The sequence below is a fragment of the Bombina bombina genome, unplaced genomic scaffold (assembly GCF_027579735.1).
Source record: "Bombina bombina isolate aBomBom1 unplaced genomic scaffold, aBomBom1.pri scaffold_669, whole genome shotgun sequence".
In the NCBI taxonomy this organism is placed as follows: Eukaryota; Metazoa; Chordata; class Amphibia; order Anura; family Bombinatoridae; genus Bombina; species Bombina bombina.
The window spans coordinates 133877-153690 of record NW_026512796.1 but is presented as its reverse complement, the minus strand read 5'-3'; the positions used below and the strand labels follow the sequence as shown (position 1 = coordinate 153690).

General features: G+C 36.5%; 1 pseudogene; it reads right to left on the bottom strand.

The window, feature by feature from the left end:
- Positions 1-2803: 2803 nt before the first annotated feature.
- LOC128644539 (zinc finger protein 260-like) overlaps positions 2804-19814 on the bottom strand; it is a 70152-nt pseudogene continuing 53141 nt past the window's right edge.

The following is a 19814-nucleotide window of genomic DNA, read 5'->3' as shown; positions in this document are numbered from 1 at the left end:
ATATAGGATAGCTCGAGTTGCGAGCTGAAACTGCAGGCGGCGTGGGTTACCTCGCTTGCGCCGTAAACTACGATCTTTATCGGATCGCGCCCCATAAGTGTCAATTGTCTATAAATCAATATGGGCTTGTTGTAGGTTACCTTTTCTGCTGTGGACAGTTATAAATAGGTCACTAGAAAGCACAGCCAATGGCTGTGTGGAATATAACAGTGTTTTGCATTTCCATTTCTAACAGGAACTGAAAAGCTCACAATTTCAGAATGGAATTACAGGAAAGGGGGACAAAATAAATAATGACAATTATATTGCAGTGCCTTTTTTATTTATACAGCTTGTCATCTTATATTACCATCTCAAAAAGTATTTAATGTCCCTTTAAGCATAATTTAACAGAAAATGTCTGTGTATAAAGGCTTGAAAAAAGGATCCCTAATAGCCTTTAGGGAAGGTGGGAAAAAGGGGTGTTACAACCTAGACCTCCTGGCACAATCCTATGTGTAACAGGGAGGTAGTGCCTAAGGCCAAAGTTAATTAATTATTGTAAAGGGTAAAGGATAAGGAGCATTATTCAGGCACACTTGCAGGTCGTACTACCATATGAAGTCAGGTGGTGGAGTACGGTATGTATAAATAAATTTCAACAATTCAGGAATAAAACATAACATTTAATACTTATTTAAAATAACATTGTGGACCATGCCACCATTAAAAACTAATATAGGAAACGTGTGTGTGTATTTAAAAACCACAATCCATAAAGAGAGCACAGCTAACTCTCCAAATCAGGCAAATGCCTAAGGTCAATAATTATATAATATTTTAGAAGGTAAATGGTCAAATGCTTAAACATTATTGGGTAGTTAGTATATTGTACAAAAAAGCTATCAGTATATAAATTATATCTCAGTGGCAGTACTATAAGAAAGAATATATATATATATATATATATATATATATATATATATATATATATATATATATATATATATATATATATAATTAATAATATATATATATATAAAGCCAATAAGGATGTATCAAAATTACCCAACAATAGTATTGATCTAAAATAGTATTAGGTTACCGTGGCAAATATAAGTAAAAGAGAGGGGAGTAGAACGTTACCGCTCCGTTAAACCCTCTTTGTCTGTAATTAATGCCACAGAATCCCTATAGGGGATAGAGCTTAAATGCTCATAGCTATTGTGGATCGATTTTAGATTCTATGTTTTAAGCAATATGCCCATGTGCAAGCTCCCAGCAGCCTTACATGGTTTACTCTTCAACAAAGGACACAAAACGAACAAAACAAATTAAATAATAGAAGTACATTGGAAAGATGTGTAAATTGCTGCTCTGTCTTAATTATGAACATTTAATTTTGACTTTACTTCAAACATGGATTGTATCTGTGACTTGTGTTACTAATTATTCTGTGATATTATGTTTTTAATTAGATTAAAAAAAAAGAAAGCAAAAAAAATATTTGTTTTAATTTCAATCAATTTTAAATTTGCATGAAAAAAATGGTATTACATTACATTGTCAAAAACAGCATTACATGATCTATGCACACAATGGTATAAATATACCTAACACTTGTGCTCTTGATACAAAGGGATTTATCAGACATATAATGTTCCCTTTATATATACAGTATGTGCTATTATCAGTTCTTGTGGCTTCTAACTAACATGAAAACATCTAACAGGCATAATATCAAGTTACAGAACATGACATACATATTACATACCCAGTATACATGTAGGTTATAGTAGCCATTTAAATTAAACTGATTATGATCACATGACACACATATTACATACCCAGTATACATGTAGGTTATAGCAGCCATTTAAATTAAATGGATTATGATCACAAATGTACCTGTTACTGATATGGTGTCTCATTAAAGGGACAGTATACACCTTGATCATCTCAAAGTCTTACCTTAGATTAACCTGCAAATAGTATCCTGCACCTTTTCTATATCATGTAGCAGAAACAGTAAAAAAGTTGTTTTAAAATAAATAGTGTTTCTGGCCAGTTTGAATTGGCTGTCAAGCTCCACCCACTGATGACATCACAATCTGTGCTGCATCTAGGCACTCTGCTGAATAGCATAGACAGTCTGTTGAATTAAACTACTAAGCTTTTTGTGATTGGATGCCATATGCAGCCCAGATCATGATGTCATCAGTGGGCTGAGCTTGGCAGCCATTTCAAACTGGCCAGAAACACTATTCATTTTAAAATAACTTTTTTACTGTTTGTGCTGCATGATATAGAAAGGGTGCTGGAGGGTATTTGCAGCTTAATCTGAGGTAAGACTTTAAGATGACTAATGTGTAGACTGTCCCTTTGAGTAAAATCAGTTTCCCCTCAGTAATTCCTCTTGTATATAACATATACAATGCTAAGCATCTATTGCTATAAGAAAAGGTTTATCCACATGATGTGCACATTAAATATAGCTCCCAGATGTCAATCATTTGAGACTGATCTTGTTTTTATCATTTCTAACAATCTATTCATATAAATGACTCTTTTATTCTGTAAATATAATTATTTTCTCCCCTATGTAAATCAAACGTACAACTCCTAACACTGACATATTAATAAACAACACTGGGGGTGCTTTGGAGGTGAATGTTTGTGTAAACTGGTCAGTATGAGGACAGATTTGTATATTCCTGTGTGGTGTTTGGATTCTATTACATTTATATGATAGAAACTAAGGTGAGCACTTCCAATCTGGGGCTTTTTGAATTGGGATTTAGAAAGTATTATTTACAACAGCATCTTGTTTTACCTTTCTTTATTGAGAGTTTGTACTCTAGGATCATTTTGAAAAGGTTTCCACGCTGTGTATATAAAATCTTCTTTTCTGTGAAATATTTGGTGTTTTGTGATATCTGATTTGCATAGAAACCTTTTTCCTCAGTCTAAACATGTGAAAGGATTCTTTCCTTGTGAATCCTTTCATGAGTTTTAAGATTACTCTTTTGTGTAAAACTTTTTCCACACTCTGTACATTCAAAAGGCTTTTCCCCTGTGTGAATTCTTATATGTTTTAGAAGACTTGGTTTTATTGTGAAACTTTCTCCACATTCAGTACAGGTGAATGGCTTCTCCCCTGTGTGGATCCTTTCATGTGATATGAGATTAGTCTTCTCTGTGAAAGATTTACCACACTCAGCACATGTGAAAGGTTTTTCCCCTATGTGAATAAGTTGATGTCTTCTGAAACTTGACTTGTCTGCAAACATTTTTCCACATTCTGTACATGTGAAAGGTTTTTCTCCAGTGTGAATTCTTTTGTGGGTTAAGAGACTGGACCTTTGGGTAAATTGTACTCCACACTCTGTACAACTGAATGGCTTCTCCCCTGTGTGGATCCTTTGATGAAATATTAGAGTAGTTTTTCCTGTGAAACATTTTCCACATATTGTGCATGTGTGTTGCTTCTCCCCTGTATGAATCTTTTGGTGTTGCTTGAGAAATGACACATCTGCAAAACCTTTTCCACATTCAGTACATATAAATGGTTTCTCCCCTGTGTGGGTCCTTTCGTGAGATATAAGGCTTGCCATTCGTATGAAACATTTGCCACATTCAGTACATGTGAAAGGTTTCTCCCCTGTGTGGGTCTTTTCATGAGATGTAAGGCTTCTCTTAGATGTGAAACATCTTCCACACTCTGTACATTTGTGTGGTTTCTCCCCTGTGTGAATTTTGAGGTGTTCTATGAGATGTGACTTACATCTAAAGCTTTTCTCACATTCTGAACATTTGAAGGGCTTCTCCTTTGTATGAATTATTTGGTTAGACTGTAGAATTTGCCCTTCTTTAAAATGGTTTGAAAACTCAGTAAATGTGTGTGGTTTATCCTCGAGGATAATCATTTCACTAGATAAGTCATAAATATTGTCCTCTTGTTTGATGACTACATTACTCTCTGTGCATAATGATTGCTGCCCAGTTCCTTCCAATTCACCATCTCCTTTAAATATCTGCTGTGATATCCCCAATGTTTGTGAATAGTCATTAGTGTCTAAAATGTTTGTAGTCTGCGGTATCATTCTGTTGCTTCCTGTTGTGAAGGATAGATATGAACTTTTCAAGTGGTTTTCTACATTAAAAAAAGAAAAGGAATAAATAATATAAAGAATGTTTAGTATTTAGAATAGTCAAAATGTCTTCCCTTAAGTTCTCTGTTTGGTTTTGAATTGATTCACCTTTAAAATCACAAATTTAAAAAATGGAAGACAAAGAATGCAAACAATTCTACATCTTAATAAACTACAGCAAATTATATAGATTTTATATTGAAATCATTTATTTTATATTATGAAAAACATTATTCCTCTGACCTCTCTCTCACCATAGCTCTTACTGGGAAATAATTATCTTGCCCAGGCTAGTAGAGAAACAATTTAATGAATTAAACCCATAACAGAAAAAGATATTAAAGACATGGTTGAATCGATCAAAGCCAATATATCCCCAGGTCCAGATGACTTACCAGGGGATTTCTATAAGATAATGATAGAGGATATAGTTGGGACATTACAATTGTCATTTAATAAGTACTTGTTGGAGAATACCTCATTCAATAGCAGTTTAAAATTGGCAAATATATTGACTTTTTTAAAACCTAATAAAGACACTTTAAATGCAGAATTGTTTAATCCAATCTCAATATTAAAGACACAGACTACTCCAGAATTGTTATTGTTTAAAAATATAGATAATCCCTTTATTACCCATTCCCCAGTTTTGCATAACCAACACGGTTATATAAATATAAATTTGTCCTCTGTGATTACCTTGTATCTAAGCTTCTGCAGACTGCCCCCTTATTTCAGTTGTTTTTTACAGACTTGCGTTTTTGCCAATCAGTGCTATTATCTATATGGCACACATGAACTAGCGCTGTCTAGCTGTTGAAAACTGTCAAAATTCACTGAGAAAAGAGGCAACTTTCAAGAGCTTAGAAATTAGCATATGAGCCTACCAAGGTTTAGATTTCAACAAAGAATACCAAGAGAACAAAACAAATTTGATGATAAAATTAAATTGGAAATCTGAAAAATTAACAAATGTAATCCCATAGTAGGTTTATAAAGGCTAAGATGGCTTCATCTCAGGTAGAACACTATCAAAAAAATGTCAGGAAAATTATTGAGGTAATAGATATATTTTGGAATAAAAAAAGAAATAAGAACAGTACCCTACCTGTACCTACCTGAGACTTTTCTCTTATCTCTATCTAGACACTGAAACATTCAAAGGGTTGAACCGAAGTTTTTATTTGATTTTTTACAACATTATAATATCTCAGGCAATTTTCTTAATATAATTATGAAGCTACATCCTGAATCTAAAGCATGTATTGTGGTGAATAATGTCATCTCACACCACTTTCCTCTTGAAAGAGGAACCCACCAAGGATGTCTTCTATCTCCTCTTCAATTTAGCACTAGAATCCTTAGCAATGAAATTAAGAGAGCTCCTTCCTTGGATTAAAATAGGAAGCAAATTTATTAAGAGATCAATACAAACGATCTATTGCTATATGTTACACAACCCAGAGCACTAACATATAAAATATTATCTATAATAAAGACCTAAGGTACAATATCAACTTATAAATTAAATATTAGTAAATCAGAGGTATTATAGCTTTTAAAAAGATAAAGAAACAAAGTCATATATTTTAAAGAAGTAGATGATCATTAAATTAACGCTAAACCCTAATAACTGGTTTAAATTAAATTAAAAATAGATAATCAACTAAAAAGCTGGAAACATTTACCTATCGTGATTGTTGGAAGGGTGGCTTTGTTTAAAATGATATACCGAATGCAATTCATTCCTCTGTTACTAACCCCAAAGGATAATAATAGAATAGGTTAAAAAGAACATTTCTTTGGAAAAAATAAGAATTGACTTACGTAGACTTTATCTATCATGAGATAATGGAGGCTTTGGTGTATCAAATATTATATAATTGGGCATTCCTTTTAAATGTAACTTTTTGATTGGCTTAAAGACACAGATTATCCTATATTATATATATTATAGGTCAGGTATGTTTGTCCGATGCAGTCACGCACAGTAGAGACTGCAGCACAAGACAAACATACCTGGCCTTAATCCCTTAATGACCAGTATAGACTGTGCGAGACAAGCGCGAGGATGGCGCTGGTCATTAAGCCCTGGGCCTCTCTTTGCCACAATCTCATTAAAAGTAGCGAGATTGTACTATTTATGCATGTCCCACAAGTGGGGCAGTGCAGAAATAGTCTTGCAGAAGTACTGAAGCAGAGAGGGACACTCTGTGTCCCTCTCTGCATTGGGCAGTGATGGTGCCGAATGTTGGTGGCATGGAAGGGTTAGGAGGTAGGCAGGTGGGCAGCCCATTGCTGGAGGGGGCGGGTCTGAAAAAAAATGTTGACATAGGGATAGATGGATAGAGATAGAGGGAAATATAGATAGAGGGATAGATGGATAGAGATAGATGCTAGGGATAGAGGAATAGATGGATAAGAGGAATAGATGGAAAAGGGATAGATGGATAGAGGGATAGATGGATAGAGATATGCCTCCTAATAGGTATATGTATTTCCTTACACATTTTGGCCCGTGTACACAGGCTTTAACACTAGTTATACAATAAATGGGATAGAAAAATGAAAGAGCTAAGCCCTTTTCACTAGCTTATGCACTAGATGCCTCAGATGGTAAGTTTAATAGAGAATTAGGAATTCTATAGCTATAAGAAATTCTTGGAAAATGGACTATAGTAGTCTATGCTTAAACTATAGAATATCGAGATATTTGCCATTAAACGGAAATCCACAATTCCTCCCTGAAGATTCTAAGATATTCTCCCTACATAATTAAAAAATGTCAGTGTATTGAATAACTTTTCAGACAAGTCTCTTAAAACATGTCAACTTCTCTATGGACTTCCTGATATATACCAATGGATACATGTCCACTTAAAATATTATATTAAAAAGGTTCATATATAATTAAACTAAAATCTGTGATTCTTTCCCATATAGTAAGATCATTAATAAACACTTTAAAAATAAAATTCTCTTTGTCTGCAATATACAGAATAGTATCTAGCTTAGACCTCTCTATAAGCAATCAGAGTTAAATGCTACAAAATGGTCTGTTCTTTTGGTTAAAGAGATCACAGATGAGATCACCCAACTCAGCAACAAATTAATTTCACTTACCTAACAGTTGCCCTCATCTATCTCCTCACTAATATCATTCTCAACTCTGCAGTCCTCACCTCCTGTTTCCCATCCTCCTACCCATCTAGATTGTAAGTTCCCATGGGAATAGGGCCCTCAATTCCCCCTTGAATTTGTCTGTAAAATTGTGTCTTTTATTGTATTGTTTCTCCGTTGTACTTTTTATCTTTGTACCCATGGGCAGCGCTGTGGCATCTGTTGGCGCTTTAGAATTAAATAATAATAATAATAAGTAAAATAATTAATTTAGTTAATAAGCTAACCTTAAATCAGATTGATTAATAAAGATTATTTAACTCCTAATAGAGTGACAAAATGGAATAAAGGATATAACAGACATCTGTCCTAAATGTTCATTAAATTAATCAAAATGTATTACATCTATTATGGGACTGCCCAAAAAATGTACTAGTTTTAAATTAAGGTTTCCTGTCTTTTGAGTAAAGTTTGTGATACTGTCTGCAAACTGTCTTTTGAGGATATACTTTTTTCTCTTCATTGAAAACAGTCCATGAAAAACACTTGAACTTGTTGGCTTATATTGTGCGATTAGAACAGAAATTAATTAGTAAGTATTGAATAGTCAATAGATGTCCTAATATTGCTCAACTAAGAAAAAGTTTAGAGAGGCAAATCATTGTTACATATGATATGATATGATAATAGATAAGGAAGAGAAGGTAATTAAATTTAGAAAACTATAAGCAGATTAATTGTAATCTGTTTATTTGTAACTCTTTATAATTGTGCTTAAACAAAGATTCTAAAAAAAATCATGAAATTAAAAAAACAGAAGACAAAGAATTCAAATAATTCTACATCATAATAAACTAAAACACTGATTACTGATGAAAACAAGTTATAGGGCCATATTAAACAAGGTGCGGGTGAATAATGTTCTCAGCCAGGGAACAAGTACATCTGTATTCTGGGCAAGAGAGGTGGCATCCTTTATCCTCATTTAACATTGCACAAGCAAGTACACATACAGCCCTGCCCAGCTCATGATCAACCAGTTGGTTGAGAACATGATGTCTTAACAGGGCCGTATTGTGGCCTAGGCAAACTAGGCACTTGCCTAGGGCAGCAGATTGGAGGCAGCACTTTTTTATTGTTAGATTTGTAAAAATATTACAGTTATTTTAGAAGTATTATACAGGTACAATGAGAGATTTTGCCCAATGAGCATTACATTACATTCTAGGAGGGTATAATAAGACACTGTCCATAGAGCTTACAGTTTATTGGCAACTCTAAAACTTTCATTTATTTAGCTAGCTATTGCCTTTAGTTCTATTGGCTTGTTTGAGGGAGTATTGTATCAAGAAATATGTGTTTGGGGTTTTTATATATATGGCAGAAATAGATAGATGTGTGTGTGAATATGTGTGTGTATGTGTGTATGTGTATATGTGCATGTGTGTAGAACTCTGTGTGTTTTAGTGTATGTGTGTGTGCCTCTGTCTGTGTGAACGCAAGTGTTTTGCAAGTCCTTGTGAACATTTACTTTGGAAATGCCATAAAAAAATGAATGTTACTCCCTGAATAACAAATATTATGGCCAAAAACTGACCTAAAACCTTGGGGGGGGGGGGGTTGTTAGGGGGCAGCAGAATTTTGAGTGCCTAGGGTAGCACAAAAGCCTTGGGGGCATAGTATTTGTTACCCTCCTCCTCAGCTCAATGGGGGTTGCTCCTTCTTTATAACGTCACTGACACAAATGTACTTAAAGATGCAGATATAAATATAATAGTTTATATTTGTTTAATGAGTGATCTATTCTATTTTCCCAGTAATTAAAGTCAGTATAATATCTATTTTACTCACCTAACACATATGAGTTCATGCTGATAACAAGCTCCAATGTCTGTGCTCAGGAAGAAGGTTCCCTTATTCACTCCAGTTACATCAATACCTGATATCTCTCAGTGCTCTGGCCGTGTCTGTAAAAAGTACATTACATGGTTTAGACAGATAATAATAAATAATGGTTGTGATTAAGTGTACGGATGTTATAATTAAAGGCACACATAACAAGTCATGTGATACAGATCGACTGAGTCCCTTTGCTTAGGGTATTACACATACGCTGCTGATTCCCCACAAGCATTTAGTACAGTTAGCTCTGTGTGTGTTACAGGTTTCCCAGAGCTTTACACTATAAGCTCAGGAGCAGACAATCTATTTATAAGTGGCACAAACCACAACCTTACAAATATAATCATTTTATTCTATCATTTATATAAAAGCACTGACACATAACAAGTCATGTGATACAGATCGGCTGAGTCCCTTTGCTTAGGGTATTACACATGCGCTGCTGATTCCCCACAAGCATTTAGTACAGTTAGCTCTGTGTGTGTTACAGTTTTCCCAGAGCTTTACACTATAAGCTCAGGAGCAGACAATCTATTTATAAGTGGCACAAACCATAACCTTACAAATATAATCATTTTATTCTATCATTTATATAAAAGCACTGACACATAACAAGTCATGTGATACAGATCGGCTGAGTCCCTGTGCTTAGGGTATTACACATGCGCTGCTGATTTAGCACAAGCATTTAGTACAGTTAGCTCTGTGTGTGTTACAGTTTTCCCAGAGCTTTACACTATAAGCTCAGGAGCAGACAATCTATTTATAAGTGGCACAAACCACAACCTTACAAATATAATCATTTTATTCTATCATTTATATAAAAGCACTGACACATAACAAGATTTTATCCTGAAAAGAAATGTTACATAAGAGTTGTTTAAGTGTAAGTTACATCTAATACTGCAGTATTGGTATTGTACTTCCTACTAATCTCACTGTCAGACATTTTGTATTTGTCTTGTGCTCCACCCCCAGTCCTTTATCTTCTCCTGGTCAGTACTGAGTTGTCTTAAATCACAATGCAAAAGAGAGAGATAGGCACAAAATGTTCATATTAATTGTTATCTTTGATAGAGATAAGAAAAGGAAGTCTCTGTATTTACATAGAGTGATGAAATAAAATATGTTCTCCCTACAACCTCAGCCCATTTAAGGAACCATACAATACAATAAAAATACAAAATCCACAAATGCATAATAAAAAAGACAATGCAAATAACAAAAAATCTTACTATAAATTTCAGTAGAGCAGTAGATTTTTTTACAATTGTTTTCTGCCCCTGTATTATGAAAGTGCACTAAGTGACTGTCCACAAATTGATAATGGAAATAAACTGGAAACAAAAACTGATATTTTAGCTGTAAAAAAAACCTAGAGGTGATATTTCCCATACATTTTATAACATTTGTATAGATTGGTATAACAAGTCATTGGTAAAGCATTAAAATGGACAGCTAAGCCACAGTTAAAAAGTTTCATGCACATTTAAACAGCTTTCCATTGTACTGATAGTATCAAAACTGCTTTGTTTTCTTGGAATCCTTTGTGTTAAAACATACTTAGGTACTTTAATAAAGTAGATGTAAAGAATAAAACAAATATTATAATAGAATAAAATTATATGTTCTATTTAAATGATGAAAAACATTTTTTGGGGTTTCTTGTTATTTTAAGGGAAAACCAAATTTACAGGACACTGTCCCTTTAAGTCTGTGATCATGTGACATAAACAGCAGCAGCTGAAGGTGCAGAATACACTTACTAAGCTCTTTACTAACAACAAGAATCAGTCACAGATCAGTGGGATAAACAGGTGCAGCTAATAGAAATAAGAAATGTATCTATACTATAATTGCGTTTGTAATGTCCTTCACCGTCAGCAGTTGCACACGCATCCTCAATGGAATGTTAGCAGCGTGAGGCAGCCAATAGAATGTTGACTGCATGCGCAGCCAAAATAATTCACCTGGATGCAGGTGAAAGAATCCGCCCGCACAAAGTATAACAAAAAAAAAACCCAGAACCTCCCACACAAAGTATTAACACATACACTGCAAACCCACACATCGCAAAATAATAAAGTAATTAACCCCTTAATCGTCAACCACCCACATCACAATAAACCTAATTACCCTATTAACTCCTAAACCGCAAAACCCTCACATAGCAATAAACATAATTAACCTACTAACCCATAAAACCGCAAAACCCCCACATCGCAATAAACCTATTTACCCTATTAACCCCTAAACCGCAAAACCCCCATATCACAATAAACATAATTAACCTATTAACCCCTTAAACCGTCAAAACCCACAACGCAAATAACTAATTGAATTACTAAGCCCCCTAACCTAACACTCCCGAAATTAACACAAATTGCCTAAACTAAAAAATACTAAAGTTACGAAAAATTAAAAAAAAGCTAAGATTACAAAAAATAAAAAAAGGCTAACATTATGGTACATAAAAAAACAAAATTACCAAAGTTTACAAAATTAAACCTAATCCATATGAAAATAAAAAAGCCCCCCAAAATAAAAACACCATTTGTATGGGCATTGCCCTTAAAAGGGCATTCAGCTCTTTTGCTGCCCATCCCTAATCTAAAAAAAAAAAAAACTCAAAAAATAAAAAAAAAAACCTTAACACTAAAGCCCCAAATAGATACTCACGGGTCCTGAAGTCCGGCGGAGAAGGTCCTCTTCCATGCTTTGAAGTCTTCTTCCAAGCGGCCAACATCGTCTTCCAAGCAGGGACCTCTTCTTTCTTCATGCAGGACAGTGGAACTGAAGACCGGCGATCGCTGAGCCATGGAGCGTGGAGGATCCTCTTCTTCCGATCGCCGCCGTACACTGAATAGTGAATTCAAGGTATGCGATTAAAGATTCCTATTGGCTGATTTGATTCTTCAAATTCAAATCAACCAATAGGATGAGAGCTACTGAAATCCTATTGGCTGATTTAAACAGTCAATAGGATTTCAGTAGCTCTCATCCTATTGGTTGATTTGAATTTGAAGAATCAATTCAGCCAATAGGAACTCAAGGGACGCCATATTTAATTGCGTACCTTGAATTCACTATTCAGTGTACGGCGGCGATCGGAAGAAGAGGAACCTCTGCGCTCCATGGCCCCGTGATCACCAGTCTTCAGTTCCGCCGTCATCGGTCTTCAGTTCCACTGTCCTGGATGAAGAAAGAAGAGGTCCTCACTTGGAAGAAGATGTCGGCCACTTGGAAGAAGAATTCACCGTATGGAAGAGGACTTTCTCCGCCGGAATTAAGGACCCGTGAGTATCTATTTGGGGCTTTAGTGTTAGTTTTTTTTTGTTTTTGTTTTTTAGATTAGGGATGGGCAGCAAAAGAGCCGAATGCCCTTTTAAGGGCAATGCCCATACAAATGCCCTTTTCAGGGCAATGGATAGTTTAGGATTTTTAGTGTTAGGTTTTTTATTTTGGGGGATTTGGTGGGTGGGAGTTTTACTGTTAGGGGTTCTTAGTATTTTTAATTCTTAAAAGAGCTGTTACACTTAGGGCAATGTCCTACAAACCGCCCTTTTAAGGGCAATTGGTAGTTTAGCATTAGATTAGGGGGCATTTTTATTTCAGGGGGGGCTTTTTAATTTTCATAGGGATTAGGTTTATTTTTTAATTTTTGATAATTTGTTTCTTTTTTTCTGTAGTTTTAGTGTAGTTTTTAAAAAATTTTTTATTAACAACACATAGACTTACCATCTAGTTATAAAATAACCTCATTAGAAATAAAATAATATGCAGATCACAAGATATTTATGATTAGATCAGTATATGTGATGAGACTGATACAACAGGGCCATACGCTGAGTGATATTTATTACTGGAGCAAATAGCAGCTTCAGACTAATATTAAATGAAAATGGTTTATCTGGGCTCTACAGTTAGTTATAAACCTATAGGGTAATACTGGATTCTAATTGGCTGATACTTAAAGGGGCATGAAACCTACATTTTTTTACTTTTGCTTTTCAGATAGAGCAGATCATTTTAAACAACTTTACAATTTGTTTCTATCATCAAATTTGCTCAATTCACTTGGTATTCTTTATTGCAAAGCATACCTAGGTAGTCTCAAGAGCAGCAATGCATTACTCGGAGCTAGCTGCACAAATACATCTATCACTGGCTCTCCTGATGTGTTCAGCTAGCTCCCAGTAGCGCATTAATGATACATCAGCAAGGGACCAAGACAATGAAGCAAACTTGATGATGAGAGAAACAAATTGTAAAGTTGATTTAAATTATATGCTTAATCTTAACCGCGGAAGTAATACAAATTGGGGTTCATGCCCCTTTAGGAATCTGTTGCTCATTGGATAACAGGAACAACCCCCACAAATTATTGGACAGACCTCCTCACGCTTCAAACTATGGTTTGGTTCTGCTACAAACTGCTGTAAATCATTATGTATTAAATTAGCTTTTCTAATTAAATAACTTAACATTAAATTCATTAACACAGCATGAAAACATATAGAAAACAAATTAAAGGGACATTGACTTCTTTGCATAACTGTTTTGCAGATTTATACAGCCCACCTGGGGGTGTTTTTGTAACAATGTATAGTTTTGCTTATTTTTTTATAACATTGTGCTGATTTTTCAGACTCCTAACCAAGCCCCACAGTGTCAGTTGTATACACGCGTTTACAGTGTGCTGCTGGCTCCTGTTTGTGTAATCTGTCTTTTCATATGCAGGGGAGGGGGCAGTCTGTTATTCTTGTTTTCCCAGCCCCTTTCAATGGGAGTCTCAGCATAACCTCATCAACACAGCTAAACTGGGAACTCCTAAGTTTTAAAAAAAGGTTTTATACTTTTTTTTATATCACTATCATATTCTTCTTTATAGTAGTGTCTATTACATGCAGTTATATGAAAATGGGTGTATACTGTCCCTTTAAATAAGTACAGTTGTTTTTTTTATATAAACTCAGTTTCTTATATAAAGTGAAATATTTTATCTTTATCACAACAAAATACAGGACAATATTTTCTCATCATTATATAAAACACAACAGTGTGAGGCTGTTAATAAAGATTTATGTCAGGGTTTGCATATTACCGTTTAGCAGAAGCTCTGTAAGTATGAAGTCTCTCTGGTTCCTCCTGTGATATCACTGAGTGTTACACAGATATTTATACTAATGTGGGAGTGTCACCTTTCTCTGTGTGACTCACATGAGTACAACTTGTCAGTTGGGAGACAATGAGAGGGTCACACCTGGACTTTTGTTCTCATATAGATGTCTATTGTCCCCTCTGGTGTCACATGAATATAGAGTCCCTGCCTCCCTCTCAGGGTGTGATTATCATATGGATAAGAAGGGAGGAAACAAACTGTTTATTTAAATGTGAGAGATTTTTCTGTCGTATCCTAAAATATCTCAGGATACAGCATTATATTATGTTTTTATTAATGAAAATGGTTATTTTAACAGAACTGAGTTGCAAACAGATGTATAATATTAACATGATGTTAGATACATATGAGATACTAAGCTGAGTATTTCAATATTTGCGCTCCACTCAGTAAAACATTTGCATACGCTGGTATTACAAGTAAAGTGCAATGCTTCCATAGCCTCCAATGGGAAACTCGTTCTGATGTTGTGAGGCACGGCAAAGCACCTGACGCAATGTAGAGGCTAAGTCGCGCATCGTTGGGCAGCAAATTTAAAATATATATGAATATGTACATATATATGTGTTTATATGTGTACACTATTAACACATAAATATATATGTATATAAAGCATATAAATATATATATTTACAGTTTAAAACACAGTCCCCATAGACCGCAATGTAAAGGCACTATTCAGTGTGCTGGGTTTTTTCTAACAACCCACACTCGCTCACTTTAATCCCTTATAACTGCTTCATGCAGTTTGTTTTACAACTGCTCATATTTTTTATATATATATATACAAGGAACTGTACACTCAATTATGGGGGCACTTGGGGGACATTGTTTTTTAATTAACCAGAGGTCTGATCTCAGGTTAATTGTAATTAGTGCAAAGTGCTATCGCAAGCTCATGGTAGCATTAACCAGCCACTTGTAATGGCTGGTTATTTACTATGTGCCTGTAAATGGGTAAATTTGACCCTTTATGGGTGCACGTTAAAACATCTCTCCACTTGTAATCTAGTCCATTATGTTTTATTTAATGCTTATTTTTCTAATCTTTGTAGCATAAATTATATTTTTTTCTGACTTTATTTTATTCTACAGATATAATTTGCTGCAATTAAATGAGTTTTTGTCACTGTCTTACTTTTTGTATTTAAAAGAAGCCCCCATCAGATATGTAACATTTATTTCTATACATATAATATATACTTTTATACATATACACAAACCATATTGCTCTGTCTTTTTTTAAATATAAATCCAAAATAATAGCAACAAGCTACATATAAAATGTTAAATGTCTGTAAAGCTACATAAATTTAAAGGATCATCTTTATATTTTTAATGTACCAATTTTACTACCCTTTAAAAACACACAGGGCTAGGTTACAAGTGCAGTGCTCAATTAGTGCGCTCCTGCCAATGGGCACATTTGCAGTGCAATAATAACCAGCTATTACAAGTGGCTGGTTATTGATACAGCGAGCTCGGATCTCTGGTTAATTTTATAAATATGCTTCAAATAGCCCCAAAATACAGTCTAGTGTAGTTTATCAATAAAGATAGCAGGATCTTTATTTTTTAATAAAATTATTGCACTAGGTAGTATTTTGGGGGTAAAGTTGGTGGGAGTGGGGTGTTAGAAAAAAACGGCACTAAAAAGTGCTTTTACATTGCGGTCAATGGCAACTGTGTGTTCCCAGTAATTATATATGTTTATGTACATACATATTTGTGTGTTAATAGGTGTATATACACATACATTTATAGGTATATCAGCATATACATTTATATTTACAGCCATCGCTGTGCCACTTACCCCCTTCGCTGGTGCTGAAGTTCTGATACCATCTGTGACGGCATAAAAACAAGGCTTCCATAGGAGCCTATGGAAGTGCACTCTCGTGAGCGAAATGCTTCCTAGCAATGCGAATGAATCATATTGCGATTAACTTGTAATACCAGCTCACATTATAGTTCGCTGGTATCGCTAATATGACTTGCATGCAAACTATATATATATATACAACACACAGAGAAAACCCAGCACTCACTTACAAACTCTCAGCTAAGATTTAAAAGCAAAACTGGAAAGGTTAGTCACCGCATCTGGCCAAATGGGACAAGCTCAGGTACCACGTCAAGGTCCTCTCCAATACCTGAGACCCTAAAACAGCCACACAATGCAAGCTTTCAAATCCAAACAAACTGAAAACAAAAAAAGGGTGCACAGGAATATGTAATCACCCTAGACATATACAAAACACGGAAGGGAACTGCACTCTCATACCGGACCGGGTACACATCCTATGACCCTGCAACATGCTCAGCCCTGGGTGCCACTGGCACTCACAGGAAGCTGTGCTGTCCCCAGAGTCACAAGCAGTTAACCCCAGACAGGTCTGGGTGCAAGAACCATAGGGAAAATTACAAAACAAATTAATACAACACACAGAGAAAACCCAGCACTCACTTACAAGCTCTCAGCTAAGATTTAAAAGCAAAACTGGAAAGGTTAGACCCAGTGAGTGCTGGGTTTTCTCTGTGTGTTGTATTAATTTGTTTTGTAATTTTCCCTATGGTTCTTGCACCCAGACCTGTCTGGGGTTAACTGCTTGTGGCTCTGGGGACAGCACAGCTTCCTGTGAGTGCCAGTGGCACCCAGGGCTGAGCATGTTGCAGGGTCACAGGATGTGTACCCGGTCCGGTATGAGAGTGCAGTTCCCTTCCGTGTTTTGTATATGTCTAGGGTGGTTACATATTCCTGTGCACCCTTTTTTTGTTTTCAGTTTGTTTGGATTTGAAAGCTTGCATTGTGTGGCTGTTATAGGGTCTCAGGTTTTGGAAAGGACCTTGACGTGGTACCTGAGCTTGTCCCATTTGGCCAGATGCGGTGACTAACCTTTCCAGTTTTGCTTTTAAATCTTAGCTGAGAGCTTGTAAGTGAGTGCTGGGTTTTCTCTGTGTGTTGTATTAATTTGTTTTGTAATTTTCCCTATGGTTCTTGCACCCAGACCTGTCTGGGGTTAACTGCTTGTGGCTCTGGGGACAGCACAGCTTCCTGTGAGTGCCAGTGGCACCCAGGGCTGAGCATGTTGCAGGGTCATAGGATGTGTACCCGGTCCGGTATGAGAGTGCAGTTCCCTTCCGTGTTTTGTATATATATATATATATATGCGCTCCGTTTGTAATCTGGCCCACAATATTTTACATAAAGTCACCTTACATGGGTCTCCAATACAATGTCATTCTTATTTACAGTCACTGGTTTCATCTAGATGATACTACACTCAGTACTATCAGATTGTTAGATCCATATTAAAAAAAAAAAAAAAAAAAACAGAATTTATGTTTACCTGATAAATTTCTTTCTCCAACGGTGTGTCCGGTCCACGGCGTCATCCTTACTTGTGGGATATTCTCTTCCCCAACAGGAAATGGCAAAGAGCCCAGCAAAGCTGGTCACATGATCCCTCCTAGGCTCCGCCTACCCCAGTCATTCGACCGACGTTAAGGAGGAATATTTGCATAGGAGAAACCATATGGTACCGTGGTGACTGTAGTTAAAGAAAATAAATTATCAGACCTGATTAAAAAAACCAGGGCGGGCCGTGGACCGGACACACCGTTGGAGAAAGAAATTTATCAGGTAAACATAAATTCTGTTTTCTCCAACATAGGTGTGTCCGGTCCACGGCGTCATCCTTACTTGTGGGAACCAATACCAAAGCTTTAGGACACGGATGAAGGGAGGGAGCAAATCAGGTCACCTAAATGGAAGGCACCACGGCTTGCAAAACCTTTCTCCCAAAAATAGCCTCAGAAGAAGCAAAAGTATCAAACTTGTAAAATTTGGTAAAAGTGTGCAGTGAAGACCAAGTCGCTGCCCTACATATCTGATCAACAGAAGCCTCGTTCTTGAAGGCCCATGTGGAAGCCACAGCCCTAGTGGAATGAGCTGTGATTCTTTCGGGAGGCTGCCGTCCGGCAGTCTCGTAAGCCAATCTGATGATGCTTTTAATCCAAAAAGAGAGAGAGGTAGAAGTAGCTTTTTGACCTCTCCTTTTACCTGAATAAACAACAAACAAGGAAGATGTTTGTCTAAAATCCTTCGTAGCATCTAAATAGAATTTTAGAGCGCGAACAACATCCAAATTGTGCAACAAACGTTCCTTCTTTGAAACTGGTTTCGGACACAGAGAAGGTACGATAATCTCCTGGTTAATGTTTTTGTTAGAAACAACTTTTGGAAGAAAACCAGGTTTAGTACGTAAAACCACCTTATCTGCATGGAACACCAGATAAGGAGGGGAACACTGCAGAGCAGATAATTCTGAAAACTCTTCTAGCAGAAGAAATTGCAACTAAAAACAAAACTTTCCAAGATAATAACTTAATATCAACGGAATGTAAGGGTTCAAACGGAACCCCCTGAAGAACTGAAAGAACTAAATTGAGACTCCAAGGAGGAGTCAAGGGTTTGTAAACAGGCTTAATTCTAACCAGAGCCTGAACAAAGGCTTGAACATCTGGCACAGCTGCCAGCTTTTTGTGAAGTAACACCGACAAGGCAGAAATCTGTCCCTTCAGGGAACTTGCCGATAATCCTTTTTCCAATCCTTCTTGAAGGAAGGATAGAATCCTAGGAATCTTAACCTTGTCCCAAGGGAATCCTTTAGATTCACACCAACAGATATATTTTTTCCAAATTTTGTGGTAAATCTTTCTAGTTACAGGCTTTCTGGCCTGAACAAGAGTATCGATAACAGAATCTGAGAAACCTCGCTTCGATAAAATCAAGCGTTCAATCTCCAGGCAGTCAGCTGGAGTGAAACCAGATTCGGATGTTCGAACGGACCCTGAACAAGAAGGTCTCGTCTCAAAGGTAGCTTCCAAGGTGGAACCGATGACATATTCACCAGATCTGCATACCAAGTCCTGCGTGGCCACGCAGGAGCTATCAAGATCACCGACGCCCTCTCCTGATTGATCCTGGCTACCAGCCTGGGGGTGAGAGGAAACGGCGGGAACACATAAGCTAGTTTGAAGGTCCAAGGTGCTACTAGTGCATCCACTAGAGCCGCCTTGGGATCCCTGGATCTGGACCCGTAACAGGGAACTTTGAAGTTCTGACGAGAGGCCATTAGATCCATGTCTGGAATGCCCCACAGCTGAGTGACTTGGGCAAAGATTTCCGGATGGAGTTCCCACTCCCCCGGATGCAATGTCTGACGACTCAGAAAATCCGCTTCCCAATTTTCCACTCCCGGGATGTGGATAGCAGACAGGTGGCAGGAGTGAGACTCCGCCCATAGAATAATCTTGGTCACTTCTTCCATCGCTAGGGAACTCCTTGTTCCCCCCTGATGGTTGATGTACGCAACAGTCGTCATGTTGTCTGATTGAAACCGTATGAACTTGGTCCTCGCTAGCTGAGGCCAAGCCTTGAGAGCATTGAATATCGCTCTCAGTTCCAGAATATTTAT